General features: G+C 45.9%; 1 protein-coding gene across 15 annotated transcripts in view; it reads right to left on the bottom strand.

Annotated features, from left to right (window-relative positions):
* LOC147011974 (regulator of G protein signaling 7-like) overlaps positions 1 to 7,442 on the bottom strand; it is a 184,594-nt gene that overhangs the window by 25,201 nt on the left and 151,951 nt on the right. The window lies entirely within an intron of this gene.

Here is a 7,442-nt window from a genome sequence, read left to right as displayed (position 1 = left end):
GCCCGTGTCCGGAGTCGACCTGCGGCGAGGTGGGATCGCCTGGTCTACCCTCCGCGTGGGTACTTAGGTAGGTCGAATTTGGCGAACAACCCTATCCCACGCGGGGGGCCGATTGGCACGATCGTGGTGAGGCCGAAAGGCCCACCCGTGACTAGCTCCCGGCGTTAGTCCGAGAGGGTCACGACAGAATTGTCCGTCCGGTGGGCGACGTGCCGCGATTCGAGTTACGTGGCTGTTCGCACGCCGGCGGGCGCGAATTCGCAACAATATATATATATATATATATATATATATATATATATATGTACATATATATGTATGTATATATATATATATATATATATATATATATATATATATATATATATATATATATATATACATATATATGTATATATATAAACATAAAAAAAAAACTTTTGAGTTTTCTTTTTAAAACGTTTGACTTGTTAAAATTAAGTGGACCTGTTATCTGTCTCCACTGTCAGCAGACAACAGGCTGCTGAAACAAGCAACACTCCAACACCTCCATCATACCACTACTCCCTCGCTCATGCTCTATCATCACCTCTTCACCTTCCCCATAGCAAAAAGCACCCCCTCACAACCAACCCTTACTTTATGAATATAATTTGATAAAAATGTCATTCAAAATCTATCTTCTGTTTATAAGATATTTAAAATAAACAGATAACAAACATGTCGAACATTTAAATGTGAAAGCGGTTCAAGGTTGATGTGGAATATTTATTGCAGAACATGGAAAATAATTATTCTTTGATGAAATTATATGCAATTACATTGTCTATCCTGAAAAAATGATGTAGGAGAAGGGTCGAACCATTAGTCATTCAGAATGAGCTACTGTAACAAGAGAAGGGAATAAGAGTCAACCCCAGAAAGTGGACTAACACCACGTGAAGACCGGACCAAATGGTCAGGTCAGGTCAGGTATGGGAACATGTGCCAGAACAGCACGTCACTGCGTCCACTTTCCGCCGGTACTCCAGGGGCCTCCGTCTGGCCATCCCCCAGGCAGATGCCAGGCCCATCCCCATCTCCTTGAGATGATGGTCAACCTGCTGCAACCATGAGGCACGTGGTCGACCCACTGGCCTCCTCCACTCATGAGACTCCCTCGCTGAGAGAATCTGGTGAGCAGGATCAGAGTCAGGAAAACGAGCCACATGTCCATACAGCCGCAACTGACGCTCACGGACTATGCAGGTAACAAATCTCATCCGAGTCTCTCTCAGCAACCGCTCGTTGGACACAAAATCCGACCAGCGATAGCCAAGGATTCTCCGAAGAGACCTGGTACCAAAGGAATTAAGTCTCCGTCTCAGATCCTTGGTCAGAGTCCAAGTCTCGCACCCATAGAGCAAGACTGGAAGTACCAAGGACCTGAAGACTCGGACTTTCGTCCTCCCGCACAGGTACCGGCAGCGCCACACCCCATGATCCAGTGAATCCATGACTCCCCAGGCCTGACCCAGACGTCTATTGACCTCTGGCTCGCAGCCAGCAGAGACATGAATATCACTGCCAAGGAAAGTGAATCTCCACGACCTCAACATCCTCACCACAAACAGACACAGACAGGACAGCAGCATCCAAGATGTCACCGAAAGCCTGGATCTTAGTTTTGACCCAAGAAACCCGTAATCCCAACGGCTCCGACTCCTCATTCAGCACCTCGAGGGCCCCCAAGAGGATGTCTAAAGTCTCCGCAAAGATGACTGCATCATCTGCAAAGTCAAGGTCCAAGATATTGACATTCCCAAATGACGCACCACAACTTGATCTCTCCGACATCCTCCCTGGAATCCAGTCCATACAAGTGCTGAAAAGTGTGGGGGCAAGTACACATCCCTGACAAACTCCAGTAACAACTGGAAATAAGTCAGAGATGGTACCACCACACTTCACAGCACTCTCAGTACCAGAGTAGAGTTCAGACATCAGATCGATCAGTTTTGGTGGCACCCCACGAAGACCAAGAATCCTCCAGAGGACATCCCAATTCACTGAATCGAACGCTTTACAGAGATCAACATAGGCTGCAAGCAGCCCCTGCCGAAACTCTCGTCTGCGTTCGGTGAGGACACGAAGTGCAAGGATACGGTCAATCGTTGACCTCTTTGGTGTAAAGCCTGACTGCTCTGGACGCTGGTGCTCAAGCAGATGGTGGCGAACCCTATCGAGAATTATCCGAGCAAAGACCTTGCCCGGCACTGAGAGCAGCGTCACCCCTCGGTAGTTGTTGCAGTCTTGGCGATCACCCTTCCCTTTCCAGAGAGGGACAACAAGGCCCCTCTTCCAGTCAGTTGGGATGATGCCTGTGTTCCAGGCAGAGCACAAAACTGCATGCAACGACACGAGTGCAGCATTTCCACCAGCCTTGAGAAGTTCAGCATGGATGCCACAGATCCCTGGAGCTTTGCCCCGTTTCAACTGGTTCACCGCAGCCCGTGTTTCCACAAGCGAAGGTGGACCACAGTTGATTCGAGGGTCAGCAACAGGGATTGTAACACCCTTGACGTCCAACTCGACAGTTGGGGGATCAGCCTGGTACAACCGCTCAAAGTAACCGGCCCAGCGGGCCTTCACTTCAGACTCCTCTGTCAAGAGCCTACCACTCTCTGCTCGAACTGCAGTGCTCCGAGGGATGGGCTTGGATGAACGTAATGCGCGAATTTCCCTGTAAGCGGGACGAGAATCACCTGTCCACAGGTGATGCTCTACCCCCTCACAGATTCCTCGCACATAGGCCTCCTTGTCCACCCTCAGTGCACGTACAGTTTTACGCCTCAGCTCCCTGAACAGCTCAGCTCTGCCATTCAGCCTGGCCCTGCGACTCTGGTCAATGGTATCCAGTGTCCCTTGAGAGACAAAATTCTTCTTTGCCCTGCGGTGAGCTCCAAGGCATCCACCGGCAACATCAAGGACGGTGGTCTTGAAGGCGCTCCACAACTCTTCAGGACACCCCAAAGTACCCAGACCCCCCACGTGTCCACTCAGCCTGTTCGCAAACTCCTCAGCTACTCTCTCATCCCTGAGCTTGGCAACATCCAGCCTAGGCTGGGATGGTACCATTCTCCAGGATTTAAGGTGCAGCTTTGGAGTTGCTACAACAAGCCTGTTGTCAGTATTGAGGAACTGAGCACTCCGGTCGACCCTGCAGTTCTGGATCATCCTCCAACGACCGTCATTGAGGACATGGTCAATCTCCTTTGCCACACCGCCAGCGTTGGAATACCAAGTCCAGCGATGAGCTTGTGGGCGCTGAAACCATGAACCAGCCACCCTAAGTCCATGACTTCTTGCAAAGTCAAGGAACTTAGTGCTATTCTGGTTCATAGTTCCTGACCCATGGGGACCAACACACACCTCATAACCATCCCTATCAGTTCCAGTCGATGCATTGAAATCCCCCAAGACTAGAAGTGTATCTCGTCTGGGGCACTGATCAACCACAGACTCGAGTGTGGCGTAGAATGCATCCTTCACGGTGAGATCACTCGCCTCAGTCGGAGCATAAACAGAGACCAGGGAAATGACACCTAAGGAGTGACGAATCCTTAATCTCATAATACGCTCGTTGACCGGTGTTACCTCAATTATCATTGGGGTCAGCTTATTGGACACAGCTACAGCAACTCCTTGGGTATGGTAACCATCAGAGCGACCAGACCAATAGTAGGTGTAACCACCCACCATTATCTCGCCGCAATCCGGTCTCCGAACCTCAGAGAGAGCTGCAATCCCGATGTCCAAACGCTTGAGCTCAGATGATAACAGAGACAGGTGATCATCCTCTCTTAGGGATAGGACATTCCAGGCACCCACCCGAAGGGACCGCCTCAGGTTAACCCAAGGAAACCGCCGTCTGGTGGACGACACCTCAGCACCACTCCGACACACTCTCCCGCAATCTGACCCAGGGATGTTACCCCGTGGTTTCCCTCCTATGAAAGATTGGGGGTCCTGAAGGCTTTGCCCCAATCCCGTTATCCGGTGAGCTGCCCTGCGAAGGGAAGCTGCACAGGAGGTACTCCCTCCTGTTTCATGGTGCAGGCATGGTGCAGGTTTCATGGTGCACCACCAAATGGTGCAGGCAGATTATCCCACCTTGAAGGTCATTAATGAGCCAGCTAGGTTTTTACTGATAATCCAGTAGTTCTTCTGAAACTGACACTTGACATTTCTCCTGAAACTAATTGTACTGCCTGACACTTGTAGAATCAGAAGCATTAATACTGCTGCTTTTAGCTCACCAACAAGCCACCATCACACCTGAAATAAGTGACATCATCACTGGTTAAATAAAAGAAAAAAAAGAAACATTCTGAGTAAACCAACATAGTCACATACATATGTGTTGTGGAACACAGGTGTATCATTCAGTTCCAAGCCAAGGACTGTCTGCACCATTTGGTGATGAACGGTCAATTTGATGCAATTGTACGTTTAATAGTGCTGCAATTTAAAAAATGACTTTGAATTAGTAAACTATCTTGAGTTCTCTCATGTCCAAACAACTGCTGTCACTCAGCAGAACACTAAATGTGTTGAACAGATAATTTTGGAGGATCGGTGAATTGCCATACATGAATTTACAGAAGAATTGGATGTAAATTTTGAATGTATGAAAACAATCATTCATTTTCACTTGAAATTCAAAAATATTAATGCAAGAGGGGTACCTAAGGACATCAAGGTTGATCAAAAGAAAACTCGTGGAGCCATTGCTCCGACGTGGAGCGCTAACAGAAAGAGCAAGATGATTTCTTGAGAAAAGACAATGTGACATGCGATGAGACCTGGTCCTATCAGTTCAAGTCAAAGGGAAAACAGTTTGGCATGGAGTGGAGATTTTTTTTGGTACCCACCACAAAAATTTCATAGTCTGACATTATTTGTACGAAATGTCTTGAACGGGGAAAAATCATCAATACTCAGATCGACTTCAAAATGAGAAAATAAATACACAGACAAAGACAAGTTATGCTGTCTCAGGGCATAATTTTACTGCAGTGGGCACTGATTTTATCACATTTACTACAGTGGGCTACTGAAAAAAATTGTTGTGCAAGTGCAGGTGTGACTCATACATCAATTCCTTTTTTATATATATTTTATGAATAAGCATTAAAGAACAGAAATCAGTGCTCACTAATACCATCCATCGATTGGGACCATACTCTGTGTAGAGCGTTGTTGCTGCCTAAGCAGTCTCCTTGGCTATTGGGCACAATCCTGGACGGGTTGCCATTCCGACACAGGATACCAGCAAGCTGGCACTCATTTTGCTGATCTCGGAAGGATGACAGGCAGAGTCAACCCCACCTGGTGTTAATTCAACAGCAGAGGGGGATTTTAACTCAGGATCCTCGGATCCCAAGCCCACCACCCTAATCATTAAGCCAACACCAGGCATAATAACCCAACCAAATGATCACTCTCTCTCCGAAAGGACTGCACCACAAACCCTCCCATATACTTTCTCAACAACCCTCTTGAAGAAGTTCAATCATTCAAACTCTTGGGTCTCACTTTCAGCCCTAATCTCTCTTGGGCAAGCCACATTTCAAAGTTGGCCTCCAAAGCCAGATACTGACTGAGCATCCTATGTCATGCAAAGTCCTTCCTTGGTACACCTGAGCTTCTATCAACCTACAAGGTAGGCTTTCATCTGCAGCTTGATGGACTACTGCTCTCCCCTCTTGGCTGGTGGCCTTGCCTCACAATTTGCTGAGCTTGATGCCGTGGAAACCAAGGCTTTCAAGATCATAGTAATCTCTCGTGATGAAGCTGAGTCTATGGGCCTATCACTTTGCCATCGCCGACAGGCTGGTGGACTTTATCTTCTTGTGCCTCCTTTCTGGTCTTGCACCCTCTGCCCTCTCTTTTTGCCCCCCCTCCCTCCCCCAGGTACCTGCAAGATGCAGGTGGTTCACTAGAAACGTCCTCCTCATGAAACTGCCTAAATCCAGGATCACTGCTCACCTCCACTCATTTGTTCCTCCTTTTTCCTGCCTCTGGAACCAAATTATACATCCTCTTCAATCTCAATCTTTCCCCCAGGTCTTTAAGACAGCTGTTCACCAATATCTCAAATCATCCCCCATCCAAAACCATGATCTTTTCTACACCCCTTTCAGACCACCTCCACTGATCCCAAAATTTTGCTTCTGCGTTCATCTTATCCACCCCTTGTGTTACCCCCTACCATCATTACCTGCATACCTTGTTTGTCCGTCTCTGTATATTTGCCCCTTCTCCTGCTGTTCTTTTTATGTTGCGTCCTGATCCGTTCTGTGTTCTCGCTCTTCCGCGAGCCTTGACTATGTTTACAAAATAAATAAATAAATTGAATTAAAAAAAAAAGAGACGAGTTGGGAAGTTCTCAATCATCTTCTGTACAGTTCAGACTTGTCACCTTGTGATTAAAAAAAATATATATCTTTGGACCACTCAAAGAACATCTGGGTGGCATTAAGTTTACAAATGATGAAGACCTGAAAGCATGTGTAGTGCAGTGGCTGCACACCCATCCAAAAGATTACTCTGCAGATGAAATTAAGGTATGACCACATCCATGGAACAAGGTGTTCATGTATGAGGGGAACATCCTGTGAAATATATGAAGTTTCATCAACTCCTTTGTATCTTTTAATTTTTGAGAATAAAACGTCCACATCAATTTTGAACCACCCTTACATCTAGAAATACATATGTACAACTTATCAACATTTTTAAAATGGTTAATGTTTGTGTTATTAACCTTTGACTTGATGTATTGAGCACTTACGTGTAAGATAATGAAACAGCATTAACTTATAAACTGACAGTCATCTCATCAATTTCACAATAATGTTTTTAATTCCATCTCCAGGGATCAATCATACTTGTATGGTATGCATATATGAAGGATTTATTTATTTTTTCACATCTGGATTAATTAAACAAAGTTTTAAAACAGACGAGTTTAAAATTATCAATGAAATCGTGAATCTAAATTTGCGAAGTGCACGATCCAAAGATCCTTCTCGAGTTTAGATTAACAAAACTAGATTGGAGCTTGCAAGTTGTTTTTGTTTATGCACCATGCATTGGCGTATTTTAAAAAAACAAAACACGAAAAACTCCATACAGACATAGAAAAAGGAAATGTATTCGAACCTTAAAGACCACAACAGACAATACAAATTTGTTCACATTGTCCAAAAGTAATGCACAAAGATTACCAAAACTTTTCGGCACTACTTTTATGGTTGCTTGTCCTGTCTCCTTGCAAGTGCTTGTCTATTACTACGACTTCTTTAAAGGCTCCAATTATTCCCACCTTGTAGGGTCGGCCGGGGAATGTCTTTGGCCCAAGTCTTGCATGAACCGGCTAGCCATACCCGACGGTAGACCGAAGGTGGCAGGAATGCGTA

This window comes from Eptatretus burgeri, chromosome 15 (assembly GCF_056783735.1).
Source record: "Eptatretus burgeri isolate ZD-2024b chromosome 15, Ebu_testis_v1, whole genome shotgun sequence".
In the NCBI taxonomy this organism is placed as follows: domain Eukaryota; kingdom Metazoa; phylum Chordata; class Myxini; order Myxiniformes; family Myxinidae; genus Eptatretus; species Eptatretus burgeri.
This window is presented reverse-complemented; position numbering and strand designations above follow the sequence as displayed.